The sequence below is a fragment of the Apium graveolens genome, chromosome 1 (genome assembly GCF_009905375.1).
Source record: "Apium graveolens cultivar Ventura chromosome 1, ASM990537v1, whole genome shotgun sequence".
Lineage (NCBI taxonomy): Eukaryota > Viridiplantae > Streptophyta > Magnoliopsida > Apiales > Apiaceae > Apium > Apium graveolens.
The window spans coordinates 112,054,538-112,076,327 of NC_133647.1; the positions used below are offsets into that span (position 1 = coordinate 112,054,538).

Sequence of the window (21,790 nt, forward strand, 5' to 3'; positions counted from 1 at the left end):
ATGGGCTAATCGTGATCATGGGGTCGTAACGGATTTACTATGGAATTCTTTAGTTAGTTGTTTAATACCTTAGTGTGTGATGATTGTATGATATCTAGTATTGGTTGTGCGTATTCGTCTTATGTGCGTCGCGAACATATAAGATAGGGTGTTAATCTTTTGTGAAGCGACGGTGGATCTCGAGATTTAGAACTTGCCATGCTAGCATAGGTTCATGTACAAGTCTGCATGATTAGTGGGTAACACTAACAGTTTTATTCACCCTGTGTAATCAAAAGGAATAACTTGTTCCTAAATCATTATGTTGTCAATTTCTGTAGACATACAGGGACTCAACATAATTGATGCCTATTCAACTTCTATCTTAATTGTGGATGTTTGGTAGAATGGTATTAGTACAATGAAAGTTGGCTTTTATCAGTTTCGTGTTATTCGATTAATATCATCACTGTTGCATGCTAAGGGTAATAACAATGACTATTGAAGGAAGTAGTAATGAAGTTGTGATCTCATGAGTGTTTTAATATTGTTAATTCGAAGTGTTAATTAAGTGGTTAATTTTAGTAGTTAATTGTAGTTAATAATTAGTTACTTAAATCTAAGTGTTATTGTCTTAACATTGAGAAGTAATCATACATTGGTGAGTGAGTTTAATTGAACATAATTAGTCTGAGTCTCTGTGGGAACGAACTAGAAAGTATTCTATATTACTTGCGAATGCCTATACTTGCGTGTATTTTAGCGCGTGATTTCGCCCTAACAAGTTTTTGGCGCCGCTGTCGGGGACTCGGCGTATTTGTTTAGTTTATGTACTTACCATCATTGGTCATTAGGACTCAGTGATTAAGATGTGTTACTTATTGTTTTCGGTTGTGTTTCAGGTACTTTAGCGAGCGTTTATGCAAACTCGTTCTCGTACTCGCAAGAGGACTTTAGATACAGCTGAGGAGACAGACGAAGTTCTTGATATTCCGGAGAAGATAGATTTTGAAGATTCAGATTCAGGAAGTGAGCAGAAGGAGCCAGTAATCATGGGTGATCGTATTGTTCCGGCAGATCCAGCTCTTATGGACTTTTCTTGGCCTAAAATTGATGACATTTAGTCAAGCATTCTTCATCCGGCTATCCAAGCTAACACCTTTGAAATCAAGTCGGGCACTATTCAGATGGTGCAGAATTCTGTTTCTTTCGGAGGAGCTGCGACTGAAGACCCCAACATGCACATAAGGAATTTTGTCGAGATCTGTAGTACTTTCAAATATAATGGTGTGATCGATGAGGCTATCAAGCTGAGGCTTTTCCCATTCTCACTGAGGGATAAAGCTAAGGACTGGTTACATTCTGAACCAGCTGGGTCCATCACTACTTGGCAAGATCTTGCGCAAAAGTTTCCGGTAAAGTTTTACCCAATGGCAAAGACTGCTGCTATGAGGAGTGCTCTTACTCAGTTTGCGCAGCAACCTACAGAATCTATGTGCGAAGCTTGGGAGCGCTACAAGGAAATGTTGAGAAAGTGTCCACATCATGGAATGCCCGATTGGATGGTGATCACTGGTTTCTATAATGGTTTAGGGGCCCAATCTCGGCCCATGCTCGATGCAGCAGCTGAAGGCGCCTTGTGGGCCAAAATCTATACTGAGGCTTATAATCTTATTGAGACTATGGCTGCAAATGAGCATCAAAACCCAACTCAAAGGATGATGCCTAGGAAGGTAGCAGGTATTCTGGAAGTCGATACAGCCACCGCTATTGCAGCGCAGCTCCAAGCGCTGTCTATGAAGGTCGATTCTCTAGCTACCTATGGAGTCAATCAAATAGCTATGGTCTATGAGCTTTGTGCAGGTTCTCATGCTATAGATCAGTGTTCTCATGTTAGTGAATCTGTTCAGTATGTGAACAATTATTAGCGATAACAGCAGCCTGTGTCAGCTACTTATCATCCTAACAACAGAAATCATCCAAATTTCAGCTGGGGTAATAATCAGAATGCTATTCAGCCACCATATCAGCAAGGTGTGAGTAAACAGTTCAATCCACCTGGATTTCAGCAACAATAGCAGTATGCTCAAAGGCAATCATATCCTCAACAGGGAGGTGCAGCTGCACCCACTAGTGCTGATTTTGAGGAACTTAAGCTGTTGTGCAAGAGTCAGGCGGTGTCGATCAAGACCTTGAAAAATCAAATCGGTCAAATAGCCAATTAGGTGCTCAATCGTCAACCTGACACACTTCCCAGTGACACGGAAGTGCCAGGCAGGAAGGAAGCTAAAGAGCAAGTCAAGGCTATTACCTTAAGGACTAGGAAAGTTGTTGATGCTGAAAAAGCAAAAGAAGGGGAAGCTGAAGTTGGAGATGAAGAAGCTAAGCAAAAGGAGAAAGCGGCGGAACCAAGGAAGACTACTATTGAACACACTCTGTCTGAGGGTAATACAAGGGAGAAACAGCTCTATCCTCCTCCACCTTTCCCTAAGAGATTGCAATAACAAAAGCAGGATAAGCAGTTCGGTAAGTTTCTGGATGTATTCAAGAAACTTCACATCAATATACCTTTCGCTGAGGCTCTGGAGCAAATGCCTAGTTATGCGAAGTTTATGAAGAGTATTCTTTCAAGGAAGGTGAAACTGGATGACCTTGAAACCGTTGCTCTAACGGAAGAATGCAGTGATGTGCTGCAACAAAAGTTACCTCCAAAGCTTAAAGATCCAGGTAGCTTCACCATTCCTTGCACCATTGGCAAGTTGTCTTTTGACAAGTGCCTTTGCGATTTGGGAACAAGCATAAATCTGATGCCGTTGTCGATCTTTAAAAAATTGGATTTGCCTGATCCAAAGCCCACCTACATGTCTCTACAATTGGCTGATCGTTCTATTACTTACCCAAAAAGCATAGTGGAGGATGTGCTAGTCAAGGTGGATAAGCTCTTCTTTCCTGCAGACTTTATTATTCTGGATTTCGAGGAAGATAAGAAGATTCCCATAATCTTGGGAAGACCTTTCTTGGCTACTGGCCGTACCTTGATAGATGTGCAGAAAGGTGAACTTACTATGCGGGTGCAGGATCAGGATGTGACCTTCAATGTATTCAAAGCAATGAAATTCCCTACAGAAGATGAGGAGTGCTTAAAAGTGGAATTGATTGATTCTGCGGTTACTTCGGAACTCGATCATATGCTAATGTCTGATGCATTAGAAAAGGCCTTAGTGGGGGATTTTGACAGTGATGATGAGGATGGCAATGAGCAATTACAATATATTAATGCTTCTCCCTGGAGGTGAAAGCTGGACATATCGTTTGAAGCTCTTGGTACTTCTGACCTCAAAAATGCTGAAGGAAAGCTCAAACCATCAATTGAGGAAGCACCCACCTTGGAGCTTAAGCCATTGCCTGAACACTTGAGCTATGCTTTTTTAGGTGATGCATCTACATTACCTGTTATTATTGCATCTGACCTTTCAGGTAGTGAGGAGGACAAACTCTTAAGGATTTTGAGAGAATTCAAATCGGCTATTGGATGGACCATAGCAGACATCAAGGGGATCAGCCCTTCATATTACATGCATAAGATTCTGCTAGAGGAGGGTAGTAAGCCAACTATTGAGCAACAGCGCAGACTTAATCCTATCATGAAAGAGGTGGTGAAGAAAGAAATTCTGAAGTGGCTCGATGCAGGAATCATTTATCCTATTTCTGACAGTTCTTGGGTGAGCCCCGTGCAATGTGTGCCTAAGAAAGGAGGTATTACTGTCGTAGCAAATGAGAAGAACGAGCTCATCCCCACTCGAACAGTCACAGGATGGAGAGTATGCATAGACTACCAAAAGTTGAACAAGGTCGCGAGGAAGGATCACTTCCCTCTTCCGTTTATTGATCAGATGCTTGACGGGTTGGCTGGTCATGAGTATTATTGTCTTCTGGATGGCTACTCAGGGTATAATCAGATTTGTATTGCACCAGAGGATCAAGAAAAGACTACCTTCACTTGTCCATTTGGCACGTTTGCTTTTCACAGAGTTTCATTTGGGTTATGTGGCGCACCAGCCACTTTTTAGAGATGTATGATGGCTATCTTCTCTAACATGATTGGGAATAATGTCGAGGTGTTCATGGACGACTTCTCCATCTTTGGACATTCGTATGATGAATGTTTGAATAATCTTCGTGCAGTGCTCAAAAGGTGTGTAGAAACTAATTTGGTGCTAAATTGGGAAAAATGTCATTTTATGGTGTGTGAAGGCATTATTCTTGGGCATAAGGTCTCTAGCAAGGGTCTTGAGGTGGACAAAGCCAAGGTGGGAGTCATTGAAAATCTTCCACCACCTATTTCTGTGAAAGGAATCCGTAGTTTTCTTGGTCATGCGGGTTTTTATCGGCATTGCATCAAGGACTTTTCAAAGATATCTAAGCCGCTATGCAACTTGCTTGAGAAGGATGTGCCTTTCAAATTTGATGATGAATGTTTGACGGCATTCGAGACTCTTAAAAAGAGTTTAATCACTGCACCAGTTATTACAGCACCGGATTGGACAGAGCCTTTTGAGATGATGTGTGATGCGAGTGATTATGCAGTAGGCGCAGTTCTTGGGCAGCGCAAGAATAATCTCTTTCATATGGTCTACTATGCTAGCAAGACCTTAAATGGGGCCCAAATGAACTACACCACTACTGAGAAGGAGCTCTTGGCTATAGTCTTTGGTTTCGAGAAATTTCGATCTTATCTGCTTGGGACAAAAGTGACAGTATTCACTGATCATACGGCCATTCACTATTTGGTTTCCAAGAAGGATTCGAAGCCGAGACTCATTCGTTGGGTGCTCTTACTACAGGAATTTGAGTTAGAGATTAAGGATCGAAAAGGTACTGAGAATCAAGTAGCTGACCATCTCTCTAGATTGGAGAATCCCGAGTCTACTTCACATGATAAGACATTGATCAACGAATCTTTTCCGGATGAGCAGTTGTTCGCAGTATAGGAGGAAGAGCCATGGTTCGCAGATATTGTGAATTATCTTATCAGCAATATAATGCCTCCTAATTTGACCACAGCTCAAAAGAAGAAGTTTCTGCATGAGGTGAAGTGGTATATGTGGGATGAACCGTATTTGTTTAGACAGGGAGCTGACCAGATCATCAGGAGATGTATCCCATTCTGTGAGACGGAGGGGATATTACGAGACTACCACTCCATAGTTTATGGAGGAAACTATGGTGGTGAGAAGAGGGCAGCTCGTATTCTGCAAGCAGGTTTTTTCTGGCCTACCTTCTTTAAGGATGCTCATCAGTTTGTTTTAAGGTGTGATCGTTGCCAAAGAGTGGGAAATTTGACGAGAAAGGATGAGATGCCGTTAAATGTGATTCTTGAAGTCGAGGTCTTTGATGTTTGGGGAATCGATTTTATGGGGCCTTTTGTCTCGTCCTGCAACAATCAGTACATCTTGCTGGCAATCGATTATGTCTCAAAATGGGTAGAAGTCAAAGCTCTACCGACAAATGATGCAAAGGCAGTGTTGAATTTTCTCCATAAGCAGATTTTCACAAAGTTTGGAACGCCACGAGTAATCATAAGTGATGAAGGGTCGCATTTCTACAACCGTAAGTTCACTTCTATGATGCAGCATTATAATGTGAATCATCGAGTTGCTACTGCCTATCATCCGCAAACAAATGTTCAAGCGGAAGTGTCTAACAGAGAGATCAAGCGCATTCTAGAGAAGGTTGTTTGTCCATCAAGGAAGGATTGGTCTTTAAAGCTCGATGAAGTTGTTTGGGCTTACAGAACAGCATACAAAATTCCACTTGGTATATCCCCGTTTCAACTGGTGTATGGTAAGGGATGTCATTTACCTGCGGAGCTTGAGCAATAGGCCTATTGGGCGTTGAAGAAGTTGAACCTGGATCTAGATGCAGCTGGAAAGAAGTGAATGCTTCAGCTTAATGAACTTGATAAATTTCGACTCCAAGCGTATGAGAACAATAAAATGTATGAGGAAAAGGTGAAAAGGTGGCACGATAGGAAGATACACCCTAAGTTATTCGTGCCGGGACAACAAGTTCTCTTATTCAACTCTCGTCTCCGACTTTTTCCTGGGAAGTTGAAATCAAGGTGGTCTGGACCTTTTATTGTCAAAACTGTGTTTCCACGTGGAGCGGTGGAGATTTTTGAGAATGATCCGGACGAAGAATTCAAGGTTAATGGTCAACATTTGAAGCACTACTATGGGGACACGGCAAATCGAGAAGTGGTTAGTGCCGTTTTATTGTCAACTTGAGGAAGGTACGCAACGTCAAGCTAATGACGAAAAAGAAGCGCTTCGTGGGAGGCAACCCATGATTTATTGTTACAGGAACCCTTAGAAGTTAATAACCTATCCAAAACCACAAAAAAATCAGAAAAAAAGGAGCCTGGAAAAAAAATTTCCAGAAGCCCCCTGAGCACCCGCTCAGCTATGTTGAGCGACCGCTCAGGGGCCGACTGGGAGAAATTTTTTTATGTTCAATAAAAAACAAAAAAAATCAGAAAAATAAAAATACAAAATACAGCCCATAAACCCACGACCTATTTCCCCATTATCCCATGATTTTAACTCTTAAACCAACTCCTAATCAAATTCTACCCTAATCCATACCCTATATATACATACACCTATCCCATATATCTCCATACACTTTCTACACTTCAACTCTCTCCCAAACACAAAAACACAATTCTCAAGCACTTTTATTCAGATTCAATGGCACCCAAGTGAGCAAGGACTATTGATAGCAGCAGCACAGTCCCTACTGCTGATTCTTCGAGGGGTACTGCTGCGAGGCCTCGTTTGAATGATAGGGCTGCTGAGGAGGAGTACACTAGGCTTCTGGGCAAGCCGATTCTGAAGGAGAGGGGATTTTTACCATCGGGGAGGGATGGTGAGTTGTTACCTATGATTGCTGAGAAGGGGTGGATAGTTTTTTGTGAGTCACCTGAAGCAGTGCCGATGAGTGTGGTTCACGAGTTCTATGCGAACGCGAAGGCCGAGAAGAATGGGTATTCTGTGGTCCGGGGGATGACGGTGGATTATCACCCTGCGGCGATTCGTCGTGTGATTGGGCAGAGATAGAGGAAGCCACAGAGGAGAACTGGAATGAGAAGATTGCTTAGGATTTTGACATGGATTTGATTTGTGCTACTCTCTATAGGCCGGGCACAGTATGGACCTTCAAGACTGGAACTAATGAGTATCGTCACTTTCCGCCGATCGCAATGAACAGGTATGCCCGTGCATGGAATGCGTTTATTTGTGCTAATATTTTGCCTTCTTCGCATGCACATGAGGTCACAGTTGAGAGAGCACAGTTGTTGTGGGGAATTTTGAATGAGGAGTACTATGTGGACCTTGGTGAGTTCATCTACCAAGGAATTCTGAAGTTTTTGAGGGGAGCTAAGCACATGAACATCCCTTATGCATCCACGGTTACTAAGCTTTGCCAAGCGGTGGGAGTTCAGTGGCCGTCTCATGAGCAGTTGCAGTTGACGTCCGCTCCTATTGATTCCGGGACTCTGAATGTGATGTAGGAGTGGACCGGTGGTGAGCCCGAGGAGCATGGGCTGGGTTATCGTCTTCCAGGAGGGCGTCCGGCATGAGGTGCTACTATGGCGAGGCCGAGGCGTGATGAGGCTGGTTCTTCTAGAGCTCAGGAGGGTGCTGGGATGGCTGATGTCCAGTATAGGAGGCTGTCACGGAGGATGGATGCTATGTACGAGACGCAGAGAAGGTTTGCTCAGGAGCTCACCCTTGCGCTAGGGACCGCTTTTTGAGGCCTTGGAGTTGACATCCAATGGCCAGTTTTTGGTGAGGACTCTGCATATCTGCCTCCTGATACATCACCCACTGAGGGTGATGATCTCTCCGAGTAGGTATACCCTGTGTTCCTTTCTACTACCTTCATTGGGGACAGTGAAGATTTTAAGTTTGGTGGTGGTAGTTAAGGAATGTTTTGTGTGTGTCATATAGTTGCATATTCATGATAGTTTAGTTCATATAATTGCATAATTTTTGCCATATAGTTTTTTTTTATTTATAGCTTTCTTTGTTTATCATGTCATGTAGCTCAAGCATATGTCATGATCCCTTTTGCGATGATTTGCCGACTGATTTGTGATGTTGATGCGAGTGTAGTGATAGCATTAAAGTGATGTTGAGTCGTGTAGGTTGATATGCATGCTAGAAACACTTGTATTTTCACTAAGTCTTAGAGAATGCTTAAGGACTAGATTGTTGTTATGGTCTGATTGTTTTCAAGGTTAATCTATTTATTATGCTTAGAATTTTATAATAGGTTCTTAGTGATAAAAGGCATGAAAAGAAAAAAATGGAGTAAAAAATGGAATCCGTTGCTAATTGTGGTTAGGCGTCAAATGGCTACTAGTAGCCGGCTTGTATGTTTATGCGAGTAGTCTAGGGTTGAGCAAGATGGAGCGAAACGCACTTGCTCAGAAATTTTGAAAAAAAAATTGAAAAAAAAAGAGAAAAAATTATAAATAAAGAGTTAATGCATAATTGATCACGAGTGGGCTCTTTGGTATTCGAGTTATTAAGTTCTTAGGGGACTTTGTGCCTAGTGACCTAAGGCTTTTAGAGTCTAGGATACGCTAACCTAACGCTCGCTACATGGATACCATTGTATAAGTCTTTTGTGGACCTCACTCATTGCACGGTCAAATAAGCATTATTGTTATGAATAAAAATCATGATTCCGTAATAAGCTCCAGGATTCTTGTAGTGTTATAAGTCACTTTGTGCCTAGAATTTTTATTCTTTGTATAATCGTGTGATTGCCTTGATGATAGTTGAGTCATAATAATTGATCTAGTTCCGAAGCATATCTGTTAAGCATTTGCACACACCACGTTTCTGGCTGTATGTTAGTTTGCATGATTTGATTGATCTTTAGTCGCTTAATTGCATTTGTTGAGATGTTGTAAGTTGGTTGGTTTGGTCGTAGTAAGGGGGATCGTTGCATTTCATATAGATTGCATTCATGCATATTTTTATTTTGTTTTTGAGTCTGTGACGCTTGAGGACAAACATCGATTTAAGTTTGGGGGTGTGAAAAGTCGCATTTAATTATACCACTTAGAATGTCTTATACTAGCTTAAATTGGTGTCTTGAAATCAAGTATTTTGTGTATTTGATGCGTTTTTCTAGTGTTTGTGTATTTCAGGGTATTAGTTGCATTGGGGGGAAAATTCATCAATAATAAGCCTTGGCATGTGTCTAGCATTGCAAGAGGGAAGAGAGGAGCAGATTGCAGCGAAGAAACGGAGCAAACAGACAAAAATTCCAAAAAGGGTCTGAGCGCCCGCTCAGCTATGCTGAGCTGCCGCGCAGGAAGCTGAGCGCCCGCTCAGCTATGCTGAGCGGCCGTGCAGGGTCGAGAATTCAGAATATTTATTTTAGACTCCTAGTTCTGTTTGGCTTTCAACTTCTATGTAATCTGAGTTTTATGGGACTCCTATATAAGTCGATTTCAGAGACGTTTCACGTGTGTTGGATCGTTATATTAATCAAGAAGCGAAGAAGATAAGGAAGAAGACCGTTTTACCACATCGCAACGAAGAGGAAGCATATTTTCTTGTGATTCTTTATTTCGTTGTAACGTTGGATGCTAGTTTTCTTACTTTGAACCTATTACTCTTGTGACGTACTCTAGTTTAATATAATTAGTTTAGTTATTATTCTCTTGTGTTTATTTATCATGTTTTCATATGAACCCATGATGACGATAAGTGCTAACATGGGCTAATCGTGATCATGGGGTCGTAACGGATTTACTATAGAATTCTTTAGTTAGTTGTGACGGCCTCAACCCTGGGGTCAGGAGTTGACATCACTAAACACAATTACCAAAAATATAAACAAGATAATTATTATTAAAATATACTAACTTGACCCCGAACCAAGATCCGATCCAGGTTCAAGTATAATTCAGTTCTCACTATTACAAGCTCTTTATTCAATATCTAAGACACACTAACTTTATTCAGCAACTCCTCAGACCTCATGGTCTGATACAAACTACCTCAGAGGAGCCAGGTCCAGTAGGGGCGGGAACACGGGTCGGTCTGACTGATCTTCTAGGCATCTGCGAAATATACATAACAGTTTGCAAGGGTGAGCATAATCGCTCAACAGTACCAAATATGAATAACAGATTAAAACAGTAATGTAACAATAATGGGAACAGAGTTGTAATCATGATATCAACATTTCATAATGATAATCAAAGTAACTGGATATCACTAATTAGCATGCTTTGTGAAAATAACATTGTAGTGTGCTGCGTAATACCAGAGTCCAATTTTAGCATGCTAACCATTTTATAAAACCGTTGTATCAATCAATCATGCTTTCATATAATTCATAAATCCCAATCAGATACATAGCGGATATGTGAAGATAGCTGATTAGGCTATCAACACCAGATGGCTCTAACTGCCATCCCATTTACCTGTTCCGGAACTCAGAGACTAGCTAGGTCTCTTACCAGCTGGACTAATCGGTTTTATAATGCGCGCAACCGAATTAGCCTCTTACGCCACCTCAATAGGCCTACTCTGGCACCCATGTATCCCATATCTGACCATTTTATCCAGTTTCAAAACACTTGTACCTATCTCATTTTCAAAATCATTTAATTAACCAGCACACATATAAAATCCGTTTCGTAAATCATTTCATTTGAGACAGGTACCTTTCGAAGTTACTTTTCCCCAAAATAATTCGAAAACAGAGATTTTATAACTACAGGGGATACGTGACTTAAAATATTTTTGTTCCATTACGAAAGTAAAACATTTAGCTATTCATATACACTGAACCATAAAAGAATGTTCAGGGGTACTTTCCTTGCAACGCTTTACAAACCCTAAATAGCTTTCACGCTGACTTTGATCCTGGAACAACTCGACTGGGATCTACAATTACAGAATACCCTAATTAGTTATACCGACATGCTTGATATCCTCAAATCCTAATAACCCAAATCCGACAACCCGACTCGTATTATTATTATACACATAATAATGTAATCATACTTCTCGAGCATAAATAGGGATAACATGTAAAACATAATTATGTACGATTACAAATAATTTTAGAAAATTTTGGCAGCAACTTCTTTATTTATAGGACTACCCGTCGATTATAATCGATGTCAACAATTCCCAATAATCCACAACATTATTCAGTACAACCCAATACCAATCAAAATTAGTTATCTAAATCTAAACATAATTTACATAATTATTTTATTTTGTTTATTTATAGAATTTAGGACTCAGAACATCGTCATCATCGTCCACCGTTGACTCACCGAAGTTCATCGTCAACGGCGGCATAATTTATTGGCGCCCGATATAGTACGGGTTCCCAAATAAATTATACCGATTATTTTAAAACTAATTCCAACACGAAAAATTAATATCACGAATATTAATCAATAATTCTCTGCAATAAAAGGAATTAAATTAAAAATCTGCACAGTCCAAACCAACAACACCCAAACAGCCCAACAAGGCCCAACAACAAAAAAACCCAACTGTAAAAACAGGCCCAATCAGTAAGGCCCGAAATTTCCGGCCCAACTGCAAGCCCAGTCCACAGAGAAACACCGCACACGGCCACAACACACGACTGCAACCACGCCAACACGCACACGCCACTGCGCAGAGCACACACACACACAAACATATACACACAACACAACACAACACACAACAACACAACACACACATAAACATATACACATTTACATGCATATATATATGAATCGAACCAGCCAAGCCAAAATAAGCGGCGGCTCACAGGAGTAACAAGCCGGAAAACAGAAACGGCGACAGAACAGGGCAGCCGAAACACAGAGAAAACAGGAAACGGGGAGGGAAATAATCAAGAGAAGGAGAGAAGAGAAGAGGGAGAACGAGAGAGATGGAGTGCGAGAGAGAGAGACAGAGATGAGAGAGAGCGAGAGATTGAGACCGAGAGAGAGAGAGAGAAAGACTGAAATGGCACAAAAGAAAACAATTGCAGCCAACACGTTTCCTGTGAAAATGGGATACGTGTTGGTTTGTTATTAATCCGGACTTCTGAATCCCCGGAACCCCGTTTATATCTCGACATTACACTTTTAACGAACCAAGTAATATTGATAACATATTGGAATAGATTCCAACCAATCCAAAAAGATTCGATATACTCCGAAAGAATTAAAACATAACTTTCAAAATTTTAAACTAATTTTTAAAACAGAATTTATACCCGTTTTTAACAAATAAACGAATCAACGCGCGGTTAAAACGACTTCCGAAAATTTCCAAAATAATTTTAAAATTCTCAAAATAATACGAACTTAATAAAATATAAGTTTCATAATTTTTAAAGATTCTCATAATTAAATATGGATTTTAGCATTTAACACACTCAGAAAATCATTTAAAATAAATAATTAACGAAATATTGATTTCTCAATTTTATAAAGTCCTAAAAATAATTATTGAAATTATAAAATTAGAAAACCAATTTTAAAGACAACCCAAATATTTATGAAATTAAAATTACAATAAAATCACTCTTACAAGCAAAATAAAATCACATAACTCATCAATAAATCACATAATTCCAATCCCACATATCAACAACTCATAATTAATTAAATAACAATCAATAATCGCTGCCAAAATCTATACACACCTTTTATTTATTTACTTTAACTTTTATTACACTTCCAAGTATAAAATAAAAATAAAAATACACGAGTCGTTATATTAGTTGTTTAATACCTTAGTGTGTGATGATTGTATGATATCTAGTATTGGTTGTGCGTATTCGTCTTATGTGCGTCGCGAACATATAAGATAGGGTGTTAATCTCTTGTGAAGCGACGGTGGATCTCGAGATTTAGAACTTGCCATGCTAGCATAGGTTCATGTACAAGTCTGCATGATTAGTGGGTAACTCTAACCGTTTTATTCGCCCTGTGTAATCAAAAGGAATAACTTGTTCCTAAATTATTATGTTGTCAATTTCTGTAGACATACAGGGACTCAACATAATTGATGCCTATTCAACTTCTATCTTAATTGTGGATGTTTGGTAGAATGGTATTAGTACAATGAAAGTTGGCTTTTATCAGTTTCGTGTTATTCGATTAATATCATCATTGTTGAATGCTAAGGGTAATAACAATGACTATTGAAGGAAGTAGTAATAAAGTTGTGATCTCATGAGTGTTTTAATATTGTTAATTCGAAGTGTTAATTAAGTGGTTAATTTTAGTAGTTAATTGTAGTTAATAATTAGTTACTTAAATCTAAGTGTTATTGTCTTAACATTGAGAAATAATCATACATTGGTGAGTGAGTTTAATTGAACATGATTAGTCTGAGTCTCTATGGGAACGAACTAGAAAGTATTCTATATTACTTGTGAACGCATGTACTTGCATTTATTTTAGCGCGTGATTTCGCCCTAACACCAGTCAATAAGGATCATCCTACCAGGAATTAGGCAGGCAAAGTGATTGGGTATACCTGTCTCAAGTACGGAAAGCCAGGGAACATAGAAAGGGATTGCAAGACACCAGTTCCGGTTAATAATACACTGCGAATCATGGGAGCCCCTTCAACAGTGAATGAACCTCCCAGAGCTAGAGTTTATGACATGTCTGGGAAGGATGCTATCATGGACACTGATGTTGTGGCCGGTACGCTTACTGTGAATTATTTATGTGCAAAAGTACTAGTAGATTCGGGAGCAACTCGGTCATTTATTTCTCAGGATTTTGTTGATAAGCTGAATTCTCCAATTGAATTGCTAAGTGAAATTATGACGGTAGAATTAGCAAATCAGGAACGTGTACCTGTTAACCAAGTGTGTAAGAGCTGTGAGATTGAGATTTCTGGCAATAAGTTTGATGCTGACTTGATATCATTTAAGTTAGGAGAGTTTGATGTTATTTTAGAAATGGACTGGATATTTAAGCACGATGCTCAGATAGACTATCATAACAAGAAGGTAATCTTGAAGACGCCAGATGAGAAAGTGGTGACGTTTAAAGGTCAGAGGCAAGCAAAGAAGTTCTTGACGATAATTCAAGCTAAAAAGTTATTACAACAAGGATGTAAGCACTTCATTACATACGTTGTAGATAGAAGTCAGGAGCTAGCAAAACTGGAAGACATTCCAGTGGTAAATGAATTTTCAGACGTATTTCCAGACGAATTACCAGGACTTCCTCCAGATAGAGAAATTGAGTTTGCGATCGACTTAGCACCCGGAACGGAACCAGTATCTAAGGCCCCATATAGAATGACGCATGTTGAAATGAAGGAATTGGCAAAGCAATTGTAAGAGTTATTAGAAAAAGCAGTGATCCGACCCAGTGTATCCCCATTGGGTGCACCGGTATTATTTGTTAAGAAGAAAGACAGAAGCATGAGGCTATGCATCGACTATCGAGAACTCAATAAGCTTACGATCAAGAACAAGTATCTATTGCCTCGAATCGACGATTTGTTTGACAAGCTGAAAGGAGCCAAGTATTTTTCTAAGGTTGATTTCAGATCCGGATATCATCAATTGAAGATCAAATCTGAAGATATACCAAAGACAGCTTTCAGAACAAGATATGGTCATTACGAATTCTTAGTGATGTCTTTTGGATTGACCAATGCCCCGACAGCATTTATGGACTTGATGAACAGAATTTTCAAGGAATATTTGGACAAGTTTGTCATTGTGTTTATCGATGATATTTTAATCTACTCAAAGTTAACGGAAGATCACGCGGAAAATCTAAGGATATCTTTGGAAATTTTAAGAAAGAAGAAGATGTATGCCAATTTTTCAAAGTGTGAATTTTGGTTACAAGAAGTTCAATTCTTAGGACACGTGGTAAGCAATGAAGGAATCAAAGTGGACCCAGCGAAGATTGGGAAAGGCCAAAAACTCCAACAAAAGTGAGAAGTTTCTTGGGATGAGCGGGATATTATCAAAGATTTGTTCAAGATTTCTCGAAAATTGCGATGCCTTTGACAAAGCTTACCAGGAAAAATGAGAAATTTATATGAAATGAGAAGTGTTAAGAAAGTTTTCAAGAATTGAGGAAGAGGTTAATCACGGCACCTGTTTTGTCACTTCCAGATGATCAAGGAAATTTTGTAATCTATAGTGATGATTCTCATAAGGGATTAGGTTGTGTTATGATGCAGCATGATAAAGTCATTGCATATGCATCTAGACAACTGAAACCTCATGAGTAGAAGAATCCTACTCATGACTTGGAACTAGCAGCGATAATATTTGCCTTAAAGATTTGGAGACATTATTTATATAGAGAAAGATGTGAGATCTATATGGATCATAAGAGTTTGAAGTACATATTCACGCAAAAGGAGCTCAACATGAGACAGAGAAGATGGTTGGAATTGATCAAGGACTATGATTGCACAATTAACTATCATCCAGGAAAAGTGAATGTGGTGGCAGATGCGTTAAGCAGAAAGGAAAGACTAAACATGCTGACAATACTTAAAGAATTATACAAGGAATTTCAGAAATTGGATGGAAGTCAGAATTTGCAATCCTAATGAAGCAAAGATATATAGTATGACTTTTCAACCAGAATTGCTAGAAAAGATAAGAAAATGTCAAGAGAAAATAATGGATCAGGATATCAATCTTTTGGTTGGAGAAGAGTTATGCACTCAAAAGGACGATCAAGGTATTCTCAGATTTTCATCCAGAATTTGGATACCACTAGTGGCAGAATTGAGGAATGAAATTCTACAAGAAGCTCACAACTCAAGGTATTCCATCCATCCAGGAAGTACCAAGATGTACAGAGATTTAAAAGAGAATTATTGGTGACCAGATATGAAAAGAGAAATTACGGAATGGGTTAGCAAATGTTACATGTGCCAAAGAGTTAAGGCGGAGCACCAGAGACCAAGTGGATTATTACAGCCACCAGAGATTCCATAATAGAAATGGGAGAACATTGCTATTGATTTTATAGTTGGATTACCGAGGACGAAAGCGAACCATGATGCTAGTTGGTTCATAGTGGACAGACTAACCAAATTAACTCATTTCTTGCCTATCAATGAAAGATTTTCACTGGATAAGTTGGTTCACATGTATTTGAAAGAAATAGTAGTGCGTCATGGAGTCCATGTGTCTATTATATGCGATTGAGATCCATGATTTAATTCAAGATTCTGGAGGAGTTTTCAAGAATGCTTGGGAACTAAGTTGAATATGAGTACGGCTTATCATCCACAGACGGACGGCCAAAGTAAGAGAAAATTCCAAACAATTGAAGATATGTTACGTGTTTGTGCCATTGATTTTAAAGGAAATTGGGACGAGCATTTACCCTTAGTGGAATTTGCGTACAATAACAGTTATCATGCCAGTATCGGAATGCCACCCTATGAAGCTCTTTATGGACGCAAATGTCGATCACCAGTATATTGGGATGAAGTTGGAGAACGTAAGATACTTGGACCTGAATTGGTACAACAGACAAAAGAAGTTATGGAAGTCATCCAGAAAAGGTTAATTGCAGCACAAGATCGCCAAAGGAAGTATGCAGATCAATCAAGAAAGGACATAGAATTTGAAGAAGGAGATCTAGTGTTCCTGAAGGTGTCACCATGGAAAGGGTTGTCAAAATTTGGAAAGAAAGGAAAACTGTGTTAGATATTTGATAATGTCATGTCTAATATGATTTGTGTTTAGTTTTCAGATCTTACTTAAACAGGACAAATCAGTACTTAACTGGAAATCAGCACTTATACTGAAGACAGAACTTAAGTTATCAGTACTTAAGGTTCAGGAGATATTTATCAGGAGATAATATCAGGACTTAAGGAAACTTTCAGATAAGGAAGGCGGCTGATTAAAAGTAAAGAAGATCAAGACAAACGCAAGAAGAGATATGCATGAAGAAGGAATTCTATGAAGAATAGAATACTTGGAAGAAAATATATCTGATTGATATATTTTAGGAAGCAGAATTATATTCCATATCAATTAGCGATTATCTTATAATTGTGTAGTATATAAACACAGACATAGGGTATACACTATAAGTGTTATCATTATCGAGAATATTATTCATTGTAACCCTAGCAACTCTCGTGATATTTTGTTCATCACTGAGAGAGGACAGTTCTACATTGTAACAGAGTTTAATAAAGTTTGTTTTCTGTTACTCGTGTTCTTTGAATTCGATTTGATTGTGCTATACACTGTATTCAACCCCCCTTCTACAGTGTGTGTGACCTAACAAGTGGTATCAGAGCCTATCTGTTAACACACAAACAATTTAAGATCCAAAAACAATCATGTCTGAAGCAGAAGCTCCAACCAAGCCCACCAAAACTGAAGAACCTCCAAAAACTCAAATCCATAGTCGATATGAGGCTATCAAAGTTCCCATACTGAAACCATATGAATACCCCATATGGAAAGTGAGGATGACTATGTTTCTGGAAGCTACAGATCCAGAATATCTTGATAGAATCAATGAAGGACCTCACAAGCCAACCAATCTCGCTGTTGTAGTTACAGGTGAAGCAGCAAAGTCTGTACCAAAGGAGAAGAGTGATTACACTGCAGAAGATATCGCATCAATTGTTAAGGATGCTAAGGTACGACACTTGCTGCATAGTGCCATTGATAATGTAATGTCAAACAGGGTAATTAACTGCAAGACTGCAAAGGAGATATGGGATGCCTTGGAGACAAGGTACCAGAGTACTGATTCAATTAAGAAGAATAGGAAGACTATACTCACTCAAGAGTATGGACACTTTGACTCAAAGCCTAATGAGTCATTGATTGATTTATAAGACAGATTCGTCAAACTCTTGAATGATTTTTCACTAGTTGATAAGGAGTATGATCTTGAAGATTCAAATCTTAAATTCATGTTAGCTCTTCCTGAAAGTTGGGATTTAAAGGCCACAATTATAAGAGACAACTATAATCTTGAAGAAACAACTACTGATGAAATTTATGGGATGCTCAAGACTTATAAACTTGAGATGGAACAAAGAAGCAAGAGGAAAGGAGGAAAGTCAAGAACAGTTGCTCTTAAGGCTGAGGAAGAATCCCCCAAAGCAGCTACCTCAAGGAAAGGCAAGGAAAAAGCGCTCATCACAAAGTCTGATACTGAGTCATCAAGTTCTGATAGTGATGATGACTCAGAAACTGAAAGCTTGCCTGAGATGGATGCTGATGATGAGATGATGAAGCTGTGTGCTCTTATGGTGAAAGGAATCACAAGGATTGCATACAGAAAATTTAGGAAGGGAAAGAAGTTTTCCAGGAAAGGTACAAGTTCTGATAAGAAGAATTTCAGACAAACTGAAGGCAAAGGAGGGAAGTCTGACATAGGAGATTACACAAATGTCAAATGCTACAACTGTGGTGAGAAAGGCCACATATCTCCTGATTGCAAAAAAGTGAAGAGTGACAAAGGCAAGGCTCTTGTCACAAAGAAGAAAAGCTGGACAGACACTTCAGATTCTGAAAGTGAGGTGAACTATGCCTTGATGGCAAATGCTGATAGCAGCTCTAAAGCTGTTGAGTTAAAGGTACCTCAAACTACTTATGCCTTTCATACTGATGATATTAATGAGTTGAGAAGATATCTTAAAACCATGTTCATTAGTTATAGAGATCAAACTTTAACATGTGAAAGATTAACTTCTGAAAATCTTTCTTGTAAAAAGAGGAATGATTATTTAGAAAAAGAGTTAGTCATGTTCCATCAAACTCAGAAAGATAGAGATGATGCCTTATATGTTAGGGATGAAGTACTTAAAATGAATGAATCTCTAAAAACTGAGTTAGAAAAGGAAAGAGAGATTATCAGGACTTGGACTAACTCTGGCAGAACAACTCGGAATCTAATAAGTAGTGGAAACTGGAAAGAGGGCTTAGGTTATGGAGATGACAAGAATGATAAAGGAACTGTAGAAATTAAGCTTATAGTTGTTAAATAAAAGCCAAAGATAAAAACCTGTTAAGTTTGTAGCTGTAAAGTCTGATACTGAGAAATTAGAAGTTAAAAAGGAATTAAATTCTGACAAACTAAAACAGGAAAAGCCAACTGAAGTTAACGTAGGCTTAATGACAAAGAAGCAGCTTAAGCATAAGCTGAAAGATGTTAAGAATGTAAACAAGGTAAAGTCACCTAGGAAAAATAGGAATGGAAAGGAAGGTGTAAATAAAAGAAATGATTATAAGCCTGTTCCTAATGCTCCTAGAAAAATATGTCATAACTGTGGAAGTTCTAACCATCTGGCTTCTTTTTGCAGGAAGAATAAGAACATAAACTCCTTACCTTCAAAGTCAGGAGTTAAGAGTCAGTCTGTTAGATATAGGCCATAAAATCCTTGTTTTCATTGTGGTAGTTTATGGCATTCCATTTATACTTGTAAGGAATATCATAGTTTGTACTATGATTATTATCAAATAAAACCTTCTTTAAAGAAAGTTAGCATTGTTCCTTCTAGTGTAAGTACTGATACAAAGTCTGATAGTGTAAATGTTGATAAGAAAAATGTTAACATAAACTCTGATGCTAAATCCGCTGCAAATGTTAACAAACTTAATAAGGCCAAAAGGATCCAAGCAAGTCTGGATCCTTAAAACTAATCATTAGTGGTCTTTGTGATTGCAGGGCAACAGGAAAAACATCCTAGTTCTGGACAGTGGATGCTCAGGACATATGACTGGAAATAAAGCCCTGCTATCAGACTTTATGGAGAAAGCTGGCCCAAGTGTTTCTTATGGAGATGGCAACATTGGAAAAACACTGGGATATGGCAATATCAATCTTGGGAATGTCATCATTAAAGAAAAAGCTCTGGTCTCAAGACTTAAACACAATCTGCTCAGTGTTAGTTAAATCTATGACAGAGGTTATCATATGGATTTCTTTGAAGAACACTGTGAAGTTGTAAGCAAATCTACAGGCAAAGTTGTTCTGAAAGGATACAGGCATGGTAAAATTTATGAAGCCAAGCTTTCAACAAGTACTGATGGTTCTGCAATCTGTCTGTTGAGTAGAGCATCAATGGAAGAAAGCTGGAATTGGCACAAAAAACTCTTTCATTTAAATTTCAACAATATAAATGAACTGGTCAAGAAAGATCTTGTGAGAGGACTGCCAAAGTCAGTATTTGCTCCTGATGGCCTTTGTGATTCATGTCAGAAGGCAAAACAAAGAAAATCTTCATTCAAGAGCAAGACTGAATCATCAATTCTTGAGCCTTATCACCTACTACATGTAGATCTATTTGGTCCAGTGAATGTCATGTCTATTGCAAAGAAGAAATATGCTATGGTCATAGTGGATGAGTTCACCAGATATACATGGGTGTATTTCTTGCACACAAAAAAGTGAAACTGCATCTATCTTGATTGATCATGTCAAGCAACTGGATAAATTGGTGAAAGATTCTGTGAAGATCATAAGAAGTGATAATGGCACTGAGTTAAAGAATTTGATCATGGAAGAGTTCTGCAAAGACCATAGAATCAAGCAGGAATTTTCTGCTTCTGGAACTCCATAGCAAAATGGAGTTGTTGAAAGAAAGAATAGAACTCTTATTGAAGCTGCATGAACAATGCTTGATGAAGCAAAGCTACCATCCTATTTTTGGGTTGAAGCTGTGTATACTGCTTGTTTTACTCAGAATGCAACACTCATTAACAAGCATGGAAAGACACCATATGAGATGGTGAAGAAAAAGAAGCCAAATCTGAAGTATTTTCATGTATTTGGATGCAAGTGTTTTGTTCTTAAGACTCATCCTGAACAGCTATCCAAATTTGATTTAAAAGCTGATGAAGGAGTTTTTGTTGGATATCCACTTTCCACAAAAGCCTTCAGAGTCTACAATTTAAGAACAAGGGTTTTCATGGAATCTATCAATGTCTCCTTTGATGATAAGAAGATTACTGGACTTGAAGATTTCAATGATCTTGATCAGCTGAGATTTGAAAATGAAGACTTAAATTCTGATACTGAAAATCCTGACAGTCTAAATCCCGATACTGCAAACTCTGACGGATTAAACTCTGATGTTATTGAAAATGTGGTGACTACGCCAAAGGAAGATGCACCTGTGCAGGGGGAGCATACTGAAGATAGAATCACATCTCAAGAAGCATCAAAACCTACAACTGGCTCTTTAAGTTCTGATTCATCAAGTTCTGATAAGCCGAGTTCTGATAATTCTGAAAACTTAAATTCTGAAGGATCCAACTCAGAGAGCATAGTTTCAGGGGGAGCATCAGAAAATGTTGATGAAGACAGCATGGAACAGGGGGGAGCATCCAGTTCTAGAGAAAACCTTCCATCTGCAAGGAAGTGGATTAAATCACATACACCTGATTTAATAATTGGAAATCCTGATGCAGGTGTTAGAACTAGAACAGCTACTTCAAGTGAATGTCTCTATAATTCTTTTCTTTCTCAGACTGAACCAAAGAAAGTGGAAGAAGCTCTTCAAGATGCTGATTGGGTGCAAGCAATGCAGGAAGAGTTAAATGAATTTGAAAGAAACAAAGTCTGGACCCTAGTGCCAAGACCAAAGAACAGATGTGTTGTTGGTACAAAGTGGGTGTTCAGAAACAAAACTGATAGTGATGGCATAATCACAAGGAATAAAGCAAGGCTGGTTGCAAAAGAATATTCTCAACATGAGGGAATTAATTATGATAAAACATTTGC

At 38.8% G+C, this 21,790-nt stretch overlaps 1 non-coding gene across 1 annotated transcript; it reads right to left on the reverse strand.

Moving 5' to 3' along the window:
• Positions 1-1,424: 1,424 nt before the first annotated feature.
• On the reverse strand, positions 1,425-1,531 carry LOC141683418 (small nucleolar RNA R71). The gene has a single exon (XR_012560279.1). It is a non-coding gene; the product is annotated as a small nucleolar RNA R71 (small nucleolar RNA).
• Between the last annotated feature and the right edge of the window lie 20,259 nt (positions 1,532-21,790).